Source organism: Symphalangus syndactylus, chromosome 3, assembly GCF_028878055.3.
Source record: "Symphalangus syndactylus isolate Jambi chromosome 3, NHGRI_mSymSyn1-v2.1_pri, whole genome shotgun sequence".
Classification (NCBI taxonomy): Eukaryota; Metazoa; Chordata; class Mammalia; order Primates; family Hylobatidae; genus Symphalangus; species Symphalangus syndactylus.
The window spans coordinates 139,180,772-139,197,299 of record NC_072425.2 but is presented as its reverse complement, the minus strand read 5'-3'; the positions used below and the strand labels follow the sequence as shown (position 1 = coordinate 139,197,299).

The window sequence follows — 16,528 nt, the reverse complement described above, 5'->3', positions numbered from 1 at the left end:
GGTAATCCCAGCACTTTAGGAGGCCAAGACCTTAACATAGTTTGAGGCCAGGGGTTTAAGACCAGCCTAGGCAAAGTAGTGAGACCCTATCTCTACAAAAAGTAAAAACATTCGCTGAGCATGGTGGCGCATGCCTATAGTCCCAGCTGCTTGGCAGGCTGAGGCAGGAGGATTGCGTGAGCCAGGGAGTTTGAGGCTGCAGTGAGCCATGATCATGCCACTGTACTCCAACCTGGGTAACAGAACAAGATTCTGACTCAAAATAAAAATTAAGACAAAAAATAAAGGCTTAAGAATGTGAAAAATATTTACCTACCTTCCCCAGATTTTGGAGTGCAGGTTGGTTGCAAACTGTTGTTGGTTTGCTCGGTGCTGGCCTGAATTGGAACGTGCAATGGATTTTCACAAAGGGGAAAGCAGCAGACCCCAGAAGGTGAGCCTGGCTGCCTTCGACATAGTTTCTCTGGTATTCACGTCACTGCTATTTGTGGCAGGGAGACTCCTTGAGAAGTGTAGAATGTGCCGAATTTAAAGTCTCTGAGGTAGCAGTTTCCACCTTTAAAATATTTCTTGGCTTCTCCAGAGTGCCCCCTACTCATTGCTCTCTATTTAAATATCAGTGGGAATTCTGATGCCACTGCTGCACCTTGGACCCAAAAATATGTCTCAAAATATGTTTCTGTATTCCTTTAATTTTATTTCTGCACACTCAGCACTTTTGACACGCTTATCTATTTTACAAATGCTCAAGTAAACTAATCGCATCTTGTTGAAGCACTTCCTTACTGTGCTGTCATCAGTTAATTATGGGGGAACCAAGATGCACAGGGTATGATTATTATTAATGACACCTCAGATTTACACAAACCCACTCTTTGAATAATTTTGAGGCAGTTCATACATATTAGCTCATTTTTCCTCACAACAGCTAGATTGAATGAAAGACCTAGATTCTATTCTTGGTGCTATAACAACCTTCTTAGGAAAAGTATTTAGTCATTAATTGCCTCAGTTCCCAACTATGAAACAGGAATCATGATATAAAAATATTTGCTTCTCCCTCTCCTTATCCTAAACCTTTAGAATCTTAGTAGCTTAAAAAATGTAAAAATCTGAAGTCTGAAAGTAAAGAAGTGTGTCTTGACTTTTTGAACATTAATAATAATTTGAACAGCAATATTGGGAGTATGACTGGAAACCCTGAAATCTGAATTATTAGGTTTGGTGCAAAAATTATAAAGTTATAAAATTTGGTGCAAACGTTATAAAAATTTACCATAAATTTTTATGGTAAAAACCACAATTAATTTTGCACCAACCTCAGACAATCTAATTCTACTTAGTGGTGAGTCATTGCCCTATCTACTTCTTGCCTATGTATTGGAAAATACTTAGCGATCCAGAGGTGGTGAGTACTGCAAAAGGAGCCCTATCTTCAAAAGAGCATTAATTTGGTCAGCAAAGCTATCCCTAGGAACCATGGCATCAATAAGACCTGATTTGAGATGAGAACAGTCTCAAATCCAGTCCTATTAATGCCATGGTTCCTAGGCATCAATAAGATGTCTCTTTACTCTTCCTCCACCTCTTTTCTTTCCCTCCCAACCACCAGACTATCTGTAGCAGTTTCAAAACAATACAAACAGCTCCAGAACAAGTCCCTGGTCTGTATCCTTGCTTGAATATCATCTCTAGGTTCTTGGCCTTACAATCGCAATCTTCAAAAGTTCCAGGGGCGAAAAATATCCCTGTTTGCTTGCCAGCCTAAACCTAATGACTGAATGGCAGGGAACCTAGACTGAAATAGCATTTGGCTCTTAGATGACATCCTCCAGCCAAGAATAATGACTTTTATAATGTCAGGCTCAATCTGCTTAGTGCACAGGTAATAATAGGCATCTCACCTTAGAGAGGGGAATGGTCTCTCGTTCCCCCTGTCTCTCTTTCTCTCTCTGTTTTCCAATTGTTAGACAGAAGCTTTTCTCCTTCACCTTCCTAAAACCCAAAGGCTGCTAAAATGTACTTCCTACAAATTGGTAGAGTTGGGCCCCAATGCAATCAATAGGCCATAGATTACCTTCCAGAGAGCTTCACAAACCACCTGGGCCCATCAGATAAGCACCAGCTCTTCTGTGGAGTTAGGATGGAAGCCAGGAAAGGTCCTCTGAAACTCAACCAATGAGGTACAAGGAGGCAACAGAATTATTTTATATATTCATATCAATAAATATCACTAAATATATACTGAAGGATTAGCTCAGCATTGATTTCTCCCCTAATATCCTAAGATACTAATGAAAGCATTTTCTTAACTAGGCAAAAATCCAAGTATTTTGCCTGACACTACTCAGCCTGACACTTGGAAACGATGTGGATTTCGGGAATAAAATCTGCCAGATGATTCCCTTTGAGACCACTTGAGCTATAGAGTGCCTGTACCAAACACTGCCCCCTACTGGTCTAGAGCCTCATTGCTTTAGGAAAAGGGCTTTGCTGACCAACAGGACTAACTTCCTCTTCCTCTTCCTGTGATGAGTAGTAAGAAATATTTTTGCCAGTTAGTGAAAGACTCTTGCTGAGGGAATTTAGATCGTCTTTATCTTAAGCACATTTAGAGTAGAATGATGTGTACCCAGCCAGCTTTGCCTTGAGAAATGACAGCAATCCCCAAAGGATACAGTGTTAGAAACTGTGTTCTAGGTTAACATAATGAATATTATCCCAGCCTAGTACAGATAGTAACATATTTGTAACCAAAGTCAGTCAACGCTAGTGGAAAACAGAATGGAGTCCATGATATTCCCCTGCTTAACTCTATTCAGAGACAAGAACTGCTCAGATAAAGAATAAGATAGAAGCTAGCCTGCCAAGGGTAGCCATTATACATACTTAAATATTCTTTCCTTAGGCAAAATAAAGAATTGCCTAATCTTTCTTCAGAATATACATTATGAAACCCTAGAGTCATTTAGGTCATATGATCATGAACCATTTCTATCTTCTCAACCTCTTTTTCTGAAATGAGGGCACCCTGAGCTGTGTTGCTTATCTCAGATCTGGATTTAGCCACACACTCTAAAGTGTAAGAGCTCTCTCTCCTCACATGTAGCCCAAAATAGTCCTTCACAGCCACGCCACCCTGGACAGTTTATCACTTGACATGACCTCCTACTCTACCGATTGGAGAGATTTCAGACAGAGCTTAACTGGCTTGAAACAGAAACAGCATGACTTCAGAACATATAGGATGAATTAAACAGACCAATGTTCTAGTTTTCAGAAACACAAACGTGACTGTAAGTGGGACCTCAGCCAGAGTACAGTCTTAGAAAATAAGGTTGCAATCCACCATTTATTAAATTCCACGTTTATGTGGCATTTTATGAAGCCTTTTTAAGGGTTATTTAGGCATGAATATTGCTCTCTCAAAATGTTACAATCAAAGCCATCTTGGCATAAAAATGTATTCTGAAACGATTTGGTGAGCTCCTGCTGTGTAACAGGTGCTATGCCATGTACTGGGGATACAGAGAGACCTTGTCACAGCCTCTGTCTTTGTGACCTTAGAGTTGGGAGATGGAGTAGCAAAGTACACAGACTGTGCCAGTACTACGGCATCACTTCCTGTCCTCCAGCTAAAGAAATTTCACTGTCCAGCACAGTGTCTGACATAGAGTTAAGTAGTCAGTAATTATGTACTAGATAAAATCAGCAAAATGAAAAGAATGAATGAATGCTAAGATAGTGTAAGTATAGGGTGATATGGAAAATACATAGAAGAAGAAACTAAGCTAGTTTGAGGAGACTAGCTGCAGAAAGTGACATTTACACTGGGACAGGAGCCAAAGAGTATATTGATGCAACGGAAAGACCATGAATTAGACCTGAGTTCAAATTCTAGCAGTGCCACCCATGAGCTGGGCAATTCTAACTATTTCAAACCTCATTTTCTGCATCTGTAAAATACTGATGATACCTTTTAAATGCTGTTTTGGGGACCAAATGAGATATTAGTTACCTGTGTCTGACACAGAGAAGACCTTCAATGATATGTATTAGAGGTGTCACAGAGAATGGACTTGCAACATGAAAGCAATGAATATCTAAGTAGTAAGGTTAAGAGCACAAATATTGTAAAGAATGAATAGCAATAATAAGCTTAAAATCATGATGGAAATAAAAGAGAGGTGCTACAGCAGTTCTTAACCCCTAAGCCCAGACAAGGGTGGAGGGAGGCAGATGATTTATAGGAGTTTGCCATCCTCTTCCAATCCATTCCAGAAGGCTTTTGTATTTAGCTTTCAGCTGCAGAACCATGTGGCCCTGCCTGTCCCATTCACAGTATGGTAAATACTTTTTCAGATAATCAGATAATCTTAGGGTATTGTGACTTAACTGCTCAGCATGGATGCTTGATACAGACTATATGTGTGTGTGTGTGCATGCGTGTGTGTGTATGTGTGTTTGTGTATGTTATTTTCTCTGTAAGTTCTTGCCACAATTAGCTTTCATTGCTTTTACCCTAAATATTTTCAAGTATACCAGATTCCTTTCTTCTGTTCTTCCTTCCACCCATGTGCATCAGGTCCTTTCCTGCTACATTCACATAGTTAGATTATTTAACACACACGTACACACCTGCTCTCTGCTGGCTTCAACTCTTTTTAGGTGAGATTTTAGGACATGCCTTGAGATGCATTGGAGTGTCAGATACATTGAATATTAATGCAGGGGAGGAGAAGGGAAAGATGCTAGCAGCTGACTTTTGGTTTGGGTTTTCGGTCCTAATATGAGGCAAGACATGGCAAAAAAAAAAAAAAAGTGTCAAACAAGAGAATGAGAGGGGCCAAAGAAACGAGGTGGTGGTGGCCAGACATGAAAGAAAGTACAAGACAAAAACATTTAAGTTTGAAACAGATAAAATTTGGAGAAGGGAGAACTAGCAGTGTTTAAGATTCCGATGTGGGAGGGAAAGCCATTGATTGGGCCTTTGAAACCATGCCAGGAACCAAGAGCCAGGGGTAGTGGCAGAGGGAACGGCCAGGTAGGACAATTAAAACGGAAATCTGGCTCCTTACAACACAGCATGGAGCGGGGCTACAGAATTTGCTGCAGTGGGAGGTGGGGCCAGTCTGGCACAGTCTGTGGGTTTGAAAGGAGCTGGGCGGGTTGGAGAATGCCAGTCAGCCTTTGTAGTTCTGAGCTCAGAGAGGGGGTGACACATACTGGGCTTCAGGTCAGAAGCCTGGCTTGGGTGGCTTTTGGAGAAATTTTCCCTCTGCTCCCAAACTCTTAAAAGGTGCTCATCACACCACTGGCCTCCAATCACAGCATAAGCACGTGTCCCAAAGGCCGTCCTCCAGCAGAGATTTCGGCAGTGGTACCTGTTGGCTGGCTCATGGGGTCCTTTCCTTTTTCCATTCCCTGGAAGCCATCAACTGGACTGAATACAACATCTTTGCATCTTTTTCTTCACCCTCCCCACATGCTTGCATCTCCCAGACTCCTAGGGTTAATCCCCAGGACAACCTTGCTTTGAAAGAAAAAATGTGGTGAGCCTACTTGAAGATTTGGATTCCAAGAGGCCTCTGTCTGTCCTGCCTCAGCCAGAGCCAGACAGCCAGCTCAAGGAGATGGGCATTTACAGAGAAAGCAGCAGTAAGTTTTTGTTGTTGTTGTTGTTTGTTTTCAAGGCTTGGTTGTTCTCCAGAATTAGGTCCCTGAAAGCATGGGATTTTCTTTTCCTTTTTTTTTTCTTTCCTTTCTTTTTTATTTTCTTTCTTTCTCAGCAAAAATTAATAATACCCCCTTCTCCCCCGAGAGTGAGTCATAAAAGCAATTAAACAGTTGCTTCTTCATCGCTGCTCATAACCTGGGTTAAAGTTATCTGAGGTTGATCTGTGTGTGCCTATTCTCAACATTGTAATATTTTAAAATGTATGTGCATTTGTTACAATAATTTGTGCTGATAGTTCTCCTCCAGAATCAATGCTATGTAACTGGCAGATAGATTGTCATTATGCTGAATTTGTCCCAGGACTTGCATAGATATCTTCTTTGGAGGTTTTTGTGCTTATTTGCTGCTCGTGAGAGAGAAGGATAGAAAGACTTTGGAAGGAGGGTGTGGTCCAGCAGATTCGGCTTCCTCCCAGCCCATCAGTGACTCCTTCTTCCTGCTCCTCCTTTTCCTCTCCACTTCTATCCCAGTTCAGTTCCTCAGATCCAACCAGAGCCAGCTGTCAATGAAATACCTTCTGCCTTTCTTTTCTATTACAGCGTGGGTTAGACTCTGTCAGGTAGGAAACTACTCCCCATAATCAAACTCATTATGTTTGTGATCTCAGCGTATTTGCAAACTTAGACGTAGACCAGACAATAACACTTACCTTCTCTATTTCTCCCATTCTGAGATTTTTAGCCAAGGTAATAATAACAATAATAATACTGTATTTAGAAGGCCTCTAGCAATATTTCATCTTCTGAGAGTCTTACAGATGTTAACTAATTAATCTTCACAACACTCCATACAAGAGAGGTAAATATTATTACCCATGATAGAAGATACATACATATATGCGAAGGACAGCAAACTAGTTCACTTATTTATTATGGTTCACTTGATGTAGTAACTGGTATTTTTAAAACACCCATCGTAGATACAATAATTAGAGATGTGCTTTTGTTAACAAAGCCACTACCCACTTCTAGTGTACCCTTGGGTACTAAATAATTACCCACTTTGTGTGGTTATCTAGCTCACTAATTACCCACAGAAATTGGGGTCAGGTGTTAACTGCTTGAAATAAGTATCCTCCAAAGACATCGCTGAGTTGTATAGAGAAAATGATGTGTTCATAGCAAAACTTTCATAAGCTATATATTTGTATATCTTTGTAAGCAGAGTGAATACAGGCAAGGGCAAATTAGCTTATTATGTGAAAATCATGCGGAACTATTGTTGCAAATATAGAGAGGTTTAAAAGAGTCTCGGGAAATCTCGTCCTCTATTTACCCTTCCTTTTGAAAATGGGTGCAATGACATGATTCCCATAATCTGGCCTTCATATAGAAGTACACTAAGACAATTGATGATTCTGGTTAGGAATGATTCATTTTGGTGTACAGGGAGGCACCCAGTGAGTCAAAGACTTTTTTTTTTTTTTTTTTAACAGCTCCACCCTTCATGATTATTCTAGCATGTTTCTTTTTTCTCCATCAGTCTAGTGAAAACACCCTGTTAGCCAAATCTGAAAAAGATTCTAACCTAGTCACCAACTCCTGGCAACCACCTCTTTCTCCTTCCCAATAATGACAAAAAGAAAAAAAAGTATTAAAAAAAATCCAACACTCTCTTTTTGCCTTTAGCTGTTATGCGCTCCTCGCCTTTCCTCTCTACTTCTCTCCCTTCTTCCTCTCTCTGTGTCTTCTTCTTATTTGTGCACTTTCTTCCCCTTTTCCTTGGCATCCAGGCGTGCTTCTGCAGGTCTCACAGTCAGAGACAAAGCACAATTGTGTCTGAGTTGAGCACAAAGAAACTATCTTTTAAAAACACTGACTTGGAGGAAACCTGCATCCTCAGATACCTTTCTCCCTTTCCTTGCTATTTACAGAATCTGACATTATATTTAACACCACAGTGCCTGTTGTCTGCATGATTCTAGGCAGGAAAATTGGGTTAGAATTGTAACATACCCACTGTGTATATAGATAGGTAGAGACCCTAATTTTCGGCAGATCCATGTCTTAAACGACCATTGCATAGCAGAGCTTTAAAAATGAGTGCCAACAGAAATGATAGGAGATGCTCCCCCAGTCAACTTATGATGTCTTCCTTTTTTCTTGTGCCTCTTTTTTTTTGTCATCTGAAATATTACTTGTCATTATTGGGGAACTTGAGGCTGATCGATGAAGTGTATATGTGTCTGTGGGACATTTGAAGAGGAAAAACATGCCTCAGGAATAAGGAAAATGCCTGCAGTGAAAGCAAAGGGTCAGGATGAGCTTCAGTGACTGATGAGTTCATTTCAAAATCCAAGGGCACATAGATGGTAAATTAGTACATATGGCAAATACAGTCAACGAGCAAACCCCAGCCACTGGAAGGAAAGGGAATTTTAGCTCTGTAGTCATCACATGCTGGAACAGAGAGAGTCTACATATCTTAAATGTAGATCTGAATCATTGCTCTTTTATCTCACTAAATGCTGATGGCAAAGAAATGTTTGGGCATTGTTGACTTTCTGTCCATAAAGAAAAGCCACCAAGATTCACAAAATCCATCACCTGCACTCACACATGCATGTGTGCTTGAAATTCCCCTAGGATGTGAAACAATTAGGCAGAGAACTGCATTGTGGTCTCCGTTCCTCACTTCTTTCCCTCCCTGTTTTTCCTTTTCGAAAATGTGATACCTGATCTCTAGGTCTAGCGGGCTGAGAAATTTTTTGTATTTGTGTAATACAGTGTCTGGCCTTCCCCCTGACCTGCTGATGTATTTTTTGGCCTCATTAGTAGTCAGGGAGATGCCTTAGTGCATCCAGCACTGCAAGTCAGGGATGAGACACACTTTACAACAGAGAGAGGGAGCAAGCGAGAGAGGATATTAGAAGAGAGGCTTGTCTCCAAGATATGGAAGGAAGTGAGAAATGACAGGGCTGCAAGCTTTGTATGTAGGAGCCTGGCAGGGCGGGGGAGCGGCGAGGAGAGCCAAGTGGATTCTCAGAAAAGGGGGGAAGCCATCGAAGAGCTAAAGGTGATTAGAGGGGGATATTGATTTCTTATTCTGCCAGAGATTTAGGCAGGCATGCGAGGAATCTGCACCATGGATGGCAAAAGGAGACCCGTTGCCTCCTGTAACCAGACACTCGGGCTTTCCAGGAGCCCGGGGAGAAGAAAGGGGGCAGTGTGGTCTAGGAAAATTCAACTTGTCGCTGATTTGTGCCTGATGCCTGCTGTCCGTCAGCAGCCTCCCTTACAATCTTTTTTTCTCTCTCTCCTTTTTTTTCCCTTGCCTTCTCCTTCTTCACTGAAGCCTAGGGGAGCCAGTAAAGATTAAATGTGCTTCTCAAAGGCAGCCACTTCATGCTGCTATGTCGAAAGGGCCATTATTATTATTATATTTTAATAGTAAAAGAGAAAAGGAGAGCGGTTGAGCGAGCGAGAGAGAAACTAGGTGTGATGATGACAGACTAGCTTTTCTGAGAGGAAAAGGAAAAGGGAAGGGAGAGAAAAAGGAGAGCCTCTGAGCTCAACGGAGGATTGTGCCTGAGGAGAACCTACAGAGGTGAGAAAAAAGTTGTCTTGAAGGTGGGGGTGGGGGGGATGCTAAACAGACACTGTACAGAGGGAAAAGAGACATAATTTAGCTGTGTTGCTAGCATGATTCCATTTTTAAAGGAGGGGAGGGGGACAGTCTAGAGCTCTAACTGTTTTTAGTTGCATATGGAAATATCTAAAAAATATTTAGCATTTTTTACTAAGTGCATTGAGGCCTCTCCAGTGTCTTCCTGGCTGTGGCTGCTTTGTCATTCTCTCTGACTAGCTAGCCATCTACCTTGCTCAGGCCTGGAATAAAAGAAGAACAAGAAGAAGAAAGAAATGAAATGAAAAACAGAAAGGAAAAGGAGAAGAAACATTTGAAAAAGGGTCATCTTCCCATCTGCCTCCCCTCCTTTTCCTTTCATTTTTGGAGGCGGCACAGGAAAGCCCCACTTCCAGTCTGATGAGGAAAGCAACAATCTATCAGGTACAGAACCAGGGTCTGTCTGCGAAGATGGAGGGGAATTATGCTTCGGATTCCTCTGAAATATTGGCCAAAGGCTTCAAAGAATCCGCAGCGGGAGGTGCGGGGGGAATGTCTCTCCCCAGCCCGCACCCAGCCCTTCCCACTTCGCGTCTACCAAATGACAGCCTGGTGCTCGCTCTTGGTGATTTGGCCTTGACTTCAGCCAAGCAGCTGATGCAGACGAAGGCTCCGTTTGCAGGACTGGCAAAGTGCACGCTAAAGAAATAAGGAAGAAATTTTTCAAAAAGCAGCTCTGGGGAGGTTTCATACTGCCCCCCCCCCTTTTTTTTTAATTTTTAAGTGAATATTTTCCAAATTTGATCAGTTCCAGCCCCTCCCTCCACTCCCACCCAACTGCCCTTTTTTCTCTCGTCAAAGCATAAGCTACAGAGTTACAGTCTCGAGATTTGGTGTATCGCTTCCTGCCCCCGCCTCCCCTCCCCGCCCCCGTTCTCCGTCCTCTATTGAAACACCTCGCCCAGCCTAGCGCACTGAGAGCTCTCATTTCCCCCCCTTGCTCGGGATGGTGCCACAGGAGGCTGTGCGGGCCCCGCTCCGCTTCGAATGGGTGAGTTCAGAACGCTATTCGTATTTACGCTTCTATAGCCTCCGAATCCTACTTCTTGGTCTTCTCCTTTGAAAACCCGATTTCTGTGATTTTTGCATGCGGCATACTTGCCCTGGGGGAAAGAGATGCCTCCTATTTTCTCTTCAGTCATTTGTGCTAGTCGTAAATTAAAGCTTTGAGAAGACACTAAATCCTTATTGTAGACTATGGTTTTAAAAACGGGCATTTCTGAGTCGATTCATATTATTTTCCATTTTAGTCAACTATTTTGCCCAAATCTTGAAAGAGTTTTCTCTGACATACTCGTGATTGTACGTGTATGTGCGTGATTTTGTATGCGCCCCCAGATACTGCGTATGTGTGTATGTATGTATTAGGCTTAAATGGAATCTCAATTTTGTGAAGGAAAGGAGCTTAGAGAAGAAATACCATACCACCTGTTTGTTGCATCTTAGTTATGAACCTCGAGCAGAAATTGCCTGTCATTCTTGTTTTGCTTTGTTTTGTCTCAAGAAGGAAAACGTTGTTGCGCTCCTCTCAGTCCCTGAGACCCTAACTTGTGATGTTTACCGTTTAAATCCACGGGTTAGGCTCTTGGGAGCTGCGAGTCGTGCTTTTGCATCCTGGAAATTTGGTGGAATTTTATTCTTTAAAGCAAAACCAAAAGAAAAGAAAGTTTGTCTGAAGTGATTGAGTATACCTCTGAGGTTTTCATTGTTAGATGGGATCAGGTGACCAGAGAGTGGCAGCTCCTGGATTTCTGTTAAAGTAGGTATATATTCTGCTTTAATGGCGTGTTGGCTGCTATGTATATGTATGTATGTTATTGATGCCTGAGGCTTGTGGAACTCATCTGCCTGGTCTATTCCTTGAGAGCAACACGCAGTAGTATACGAGCGTAACAAGAACAGCTCAGTACCTGGTGCTTGACCTCAGAACATCTCAGCTGAAGTCCCAGCATGCCCCATGCCTCCAACTTTCAAACTCCACAGTTAATCTTAAAATTGTGCCCAATTAAAATGGGCATGTGAATATATTATATATTCAGTGTCCACACATGTGTATCATGGATGGCTAGACAGTGAACATACAGACGCAGATAAAGGCAAACTAATAGTTTGGAGTAAAATATTAATTGGTTAAAATTCTATTCTTGCAGTTCCACACAAAGGATGGAAGTTATGGTACTGATAAAAATTAAGTTTGTATGACTTTGCAAGATTTTTTAAAAACAAAAGAAGGGATACCACCTCCTTGCTTGGTATCTTTTACAAAATATTATACTTTATGGATATACAGGTGATAAAGATTGGAAATAAATCTTTTAAATATGTAAAATGAAAGCAACAGCAACAGCAAACACAATTATCCTATTCTTTGAGAGTAACAAATACGGTTTTTCATTTTAAAACTAAGAAAAATTTTATCAGTGCTTAAATTCAATCCAAAAAGGTTTTATAACACCCAAACCGTACATTTAAAATTATCCTTTCTTAAGGGAATGGCTAGCATTACCTAGTTTGCAGTTTGCTTGAGCCGTAACTTTTTATAACTGAATAATTTCAGTGATTTAGATCTGTCACGTAGTTGGGGAAGAGAAACGGTAACTTACCTTTCCTTTGTTGTGAAAAACTCTAGTATAAAATTTCATTTAAAGAATTTTCGTATTATTGGGCCAACATTTCTCTTCTATGTTTGAAAAACACCTAAATCAACCCCAATCCAAATGCTTTCTTCTTCTAAAGACTTTACATTGGTTGTAGCCTTGTTTTATACATGCAGTTGAAGGTTAGGGAAACTGTTCTTTGCCTGTTGTTGTTTTGTTTTTAAGTGTTTATTGCAATTTTAGTCATTAATGCCAAATTGCAATCAAGAAACCATTTTGTATCAGAAAATTGAATTGAGAATATGAACTATGCAACGATTGCACTATGTCTTTTGTTGAAACCTCTCGTGTAGTAATATTCGAATATTACTTTCCAGTCTTTGATAGTCCAAATGTGCTTCAAAAAAAAAAGTTATTTGATTGTTGAGTCATCGTTAGTTTATATTCAATGGTTTAATGACTTGCCCTATCTTAGCTGATGTGTATGCATAGGTATTTGGAAATTATAGCAAGGCATCTATTTAACTTACGGATCTATATTACCACATTATTCATATCAAACATTTGTAAAACAGTTGGTGCTTTTTGAAGTTAAAATATATCTGCAGTTTACTCTATGAAAATGTATACGTGGATCAATAAAAACATGCCAGATAAAATTCTTCCGTGATTTTCAATGATAACAGGGTAGTCATTTAATACAAGTGTTTTAGTTTGTATTTCAAGGCACTCTCAGGTTTTTACATGTTTTCAAGTGGATTGCTCATGTTCCGAGGTTGCTATCAATACAACTGATCACCCAGGCATTTAAAAGTACATAACGACACAAGATTTTATATTTCAGCAGGCAACTGCTTCAGTCAAGGGCAGGTTTCTCCACACCCCTTCTTCCTCACCGAGCCCATCAGTGAAGTTCAGTGAAATGAATAACATAATTGGTGGTTGGTTCAATCACTACCAGTCTAGACTAGCCCAGACGCATCAATTAGAGGGGGCTGTCTTTTAAAGGGAGAGTGCAACCGAAACAAGCAGGGCATTATTGATACTGATCTTTAAAAGTGCAAATCCAGCTTGGCAGATAAGAAAAAAAAAAAAAAAAAACCAAGGCGGGGAACTGGGGTGGGGGTGCGTTGCGGGAAGAAAAGAGAAAGAAGTGAACTGGAGCTTTCGGACACAGAAGGACAGGAAGCTTGAGAGAAAAGGAGAGGATAATGAGTGAAATGCAATGCAGCACCTCCTTGGAACACACAGTTACAATTCAGTTCACAGGGCACACTGGCTCACCGTGTTTTTAACTAGATTCTCTCCCCACCTCCTTTTTAAAAATTCCTTTTTTGCCTGTTTCCAAAGAAATGCCAGCTCAAAACCAAGGCAGTTGAAAATTTAACAGCTCTAGGAAGCTCTAGTGAGAATAAAGCCAAATAATATGAACCAGCCAAAACTCCTTTTGCAACATTTTTCCCCAAAAGAAAAATACAGAAGATAATTCTTTTCAAGTCTCTAATTCTACCTTTAAAAAAAATGTGTACTAATGAACAGTATTCATTTTAAATCTAGCACCTGGGAACTAATATTATAGGCAAGACACCTTTAGGTAAAGAGCTCATAATTTTCCATTGAATACAGTAAAATTATAAAGAATGTAACAAAGGCTTTGGTAATTGGGTAGAGGGGCTCTTTGATGAAAAAAAGACAGATGATTTAGAAAGCAAGGGACACATCAACCCTCAGGGAAAGAAAATGTTTGATTGGTATTAATTAAAACACTGCTAATATATTCTAATAAAATCAAATTTAACATTCTAAACTAATCCTCTTGGTATGTCAAAGGAAAAGAAAAGTATTATCTTATTTGCATCTCTGCAATCCAAATGCATTTGCTCATTCAGCAGAATTAATTTTTATCACCAGCCTGTTTAATCTCCTCACAGATTTAGTCAAAGTTATTCTTTCAAACTAGAAAGGATCAGGGTGGGGAATCCATGGAAGGTATTGGAAGACTAGTGACTGTATTTAGTACTGGCTTTATATTTTACGATGTTCTTTCTCTTCATTCGCTGTAATGGGGTGTGGAGGGAAACGGTGAGACCGCAGTGAGAATGATGAACGGTTCATTTTTCCTCTTTCTCTCCTTGTACCTGCCAGATTATTTAAGAATTTCAGCTGCCAAATTATACGAATGCCATTTATTTACGTGACTGGTGTTGGTCTGTTGATTAATGTCTAATGTTTTTCTAATTTCAGACTTTAATTTACCGAAAATTCGTAATGAAAAAGGCTCTTAAGCCAGAAACCAATTGCCTCTTATCGGTTATCCCCAACTGTAGATCTTCTATGAGAAAGTGGGGAAGTGAATGTAAAATTTTATTCACTACAAACTGAGTTCTTTGTTCCTTTTTTATTTAAGTCAAAATTTCTCCAGGAAAATTTCATATTTTTATGAAACAGCAAGTTTTATGTTCTTTATTGTTAAACTCTCACAGCTGATAAAATTATCCCGAAATGACATAACCAAAATGCTTCTCCTCTCATTAGTCTACCATGACTATGATATCTTATGTAAATATGTGACTAACGACAAAAAAAAAAAAAAAAATGAATGGGCCATAAATACTGAGGACCATATTTGCGTGTTTCCAAAGTGAGGGGTTCTGCGTCCTATCAAGGAGATGTAAACTACTGACTACACTACTGATGATGCTGGCTTTTTGCTCCATTGCCTTTTCAAGTCTTCAACGTAAAAGAGCAATCGCAGTTCGGTTTCACATGTATTGTTCTATAATCCAGGCAATAAATGCTAATTAGTAATGCTCAAGGATCCGACCATTCAGAGTAATTATCATAATTTACTTCTTCCTTGTTAAAGACATTCCTTGCTGATTAGGGAAAAAAAAAAAATTAAATCGTCGTTTTACCATTGCACTGCAGTGGAAATGCACTAGAGAGATGTTCAAGGTATAGTAACACTGTTGCGGTTGCATTCCAAGTCACCGACCTGTGTGTGCCTCTTAGCTTATTACAAATGGAATTGCCACTTGATTTCTAAGAAGAAATTCATGTAAATGCATAAAGTTTGGCATGTAGACCAGGAATATATGATTTTATTTTACAAACCCCAGGGCTCCACCTTCCCGGCCCACCCTCTTCCTAAAACCACTTACTGAGCAGAACAAAGGAAACTGCTAACTATAGAGGCATCATTAAGTGTGAACTGCAACAGCATGATAAAGTATGTGATATGACAACATATTTTATTGCACAAAAGTGCAGATAATTAAATAATTCAATAGTAACCCTGACTAATTAGCAGAAAGATCTTGAAGGAGGAATCAAGAAAATGGATCCAATCACCTTGAATAATATGCTTCGTTCTCCAAGATCACAAATTTATTTTGGTTATTTGATGATTGATTAACTCATATAGAAAGATGAGGACAAAAGCCTGTTTCTCAAAGCAGAGCTTTGATCTGGTGTCCTCTTTAGGACAAATTAATCCTATGTTTTAGAAGTGCTAAATTTAATGTAGGGCTTTCTGTTTTCAGTCAAAGATATAACCTGCCATTCTGCTCAACATTTCTCTATTATCAGTTGATCTAAGAAATTATCAACCCTTAGCTTCTTATATCGCTGCCTCAAAATATAGATGTAGCCTCATTCACATTTTCTAATGAGTCTCCTGTTTAAGTTTGTTTCTTATTGCTTGAAGCAAATAAATATCATGGGCACAGAGGGAACAGAATAAATAACCGTGCTGTATATTATATATGGTGAAACCCTCCCCCCTTCCTTTATCAAGGTAATATTCCTAGTGTTCATTGTTCATTGGTCATTTAAGAGAGAGCTTTAGCTTTTACTTGAGGGTTGTAAGCACATTAGAGGAATAATTCCCTTTGGATACTATACAGAAGGAGCCACCTGCAAAATGTTGATGCTGTTATTGAAGTCTCAAGTGGAATCAGCTTTCAAAAAATTAGATATTAGATACATCCGATATAATTTGCAATGTGTAATTATACTAATGTGCATATAGTTGTCTGTTGCTTTACATGTTGCCTACTTGAGTTTTCTTCTTTCCTTTTGCATTTCTCATCATTGAAATGGTTCCTGAGTAGAATCTTTTTAAAATAAGCTTATTTTAAAAAAATTCTTTGTTAATTAATATAGGAATACGAGGACTCTACGATCTGTGTTCTTATGCAAGAATAAATATGTGTGACCTAGATGTTGGAAATTAATTATCTCGAAAAGGGTTATCATTGTGGACACTTGCTTAATTTGTAAAATATTTGCTACTCTTGATCGATTTAGTGTTTTTCCTAACTTTAGACAACTTGAAGTAATTGAGAATATTAGGATAGTAAATGTTATTCATTCGTTTTAAGAAGAAATTCATTTCCTTTGTTGGAAAACAAAATAGAATGCCAGGGAAATGACCTTAGGCAGAGATAATAATTTTAATTTAACCAAAGTAATCAAAACAATAGCAATAATCAACAATTTCTTGTATTGCTTTTCACTGTTTTGCATGGCACGTGTTGAATACTGAAACTCTGCCTTAGGTTATTTATGC

General features: G+C 39.6%; 1 long non-coding RNA gene across 11 annotated transcripts in view; it reads left to right on the top strand.

The window, feature by feature from the left end:
• Positions 1-16,528, top strand: part of LOC129479792 (uncharacterized) — a 337,809-nt gene that overhangs the window by 255,697 nt on the left and 65,584 nt on the right. For 2 of the 11 annotated variants that reach the window (XR_008656786.2, XR_008656789.2), the window contains exon 1: positions 9,300-10,352. The exons of 5 other annotated variants lie outside the window; for them this stretch is intronic. This is a non-coding gene — a long non-coding RNA (uncharacterized lncRNA). 4 more of the 11 variants (XR_010120112.1, XR_008656790.2, XR_008656791.2 and 1 more) reach the window with 4 other exon arrangements.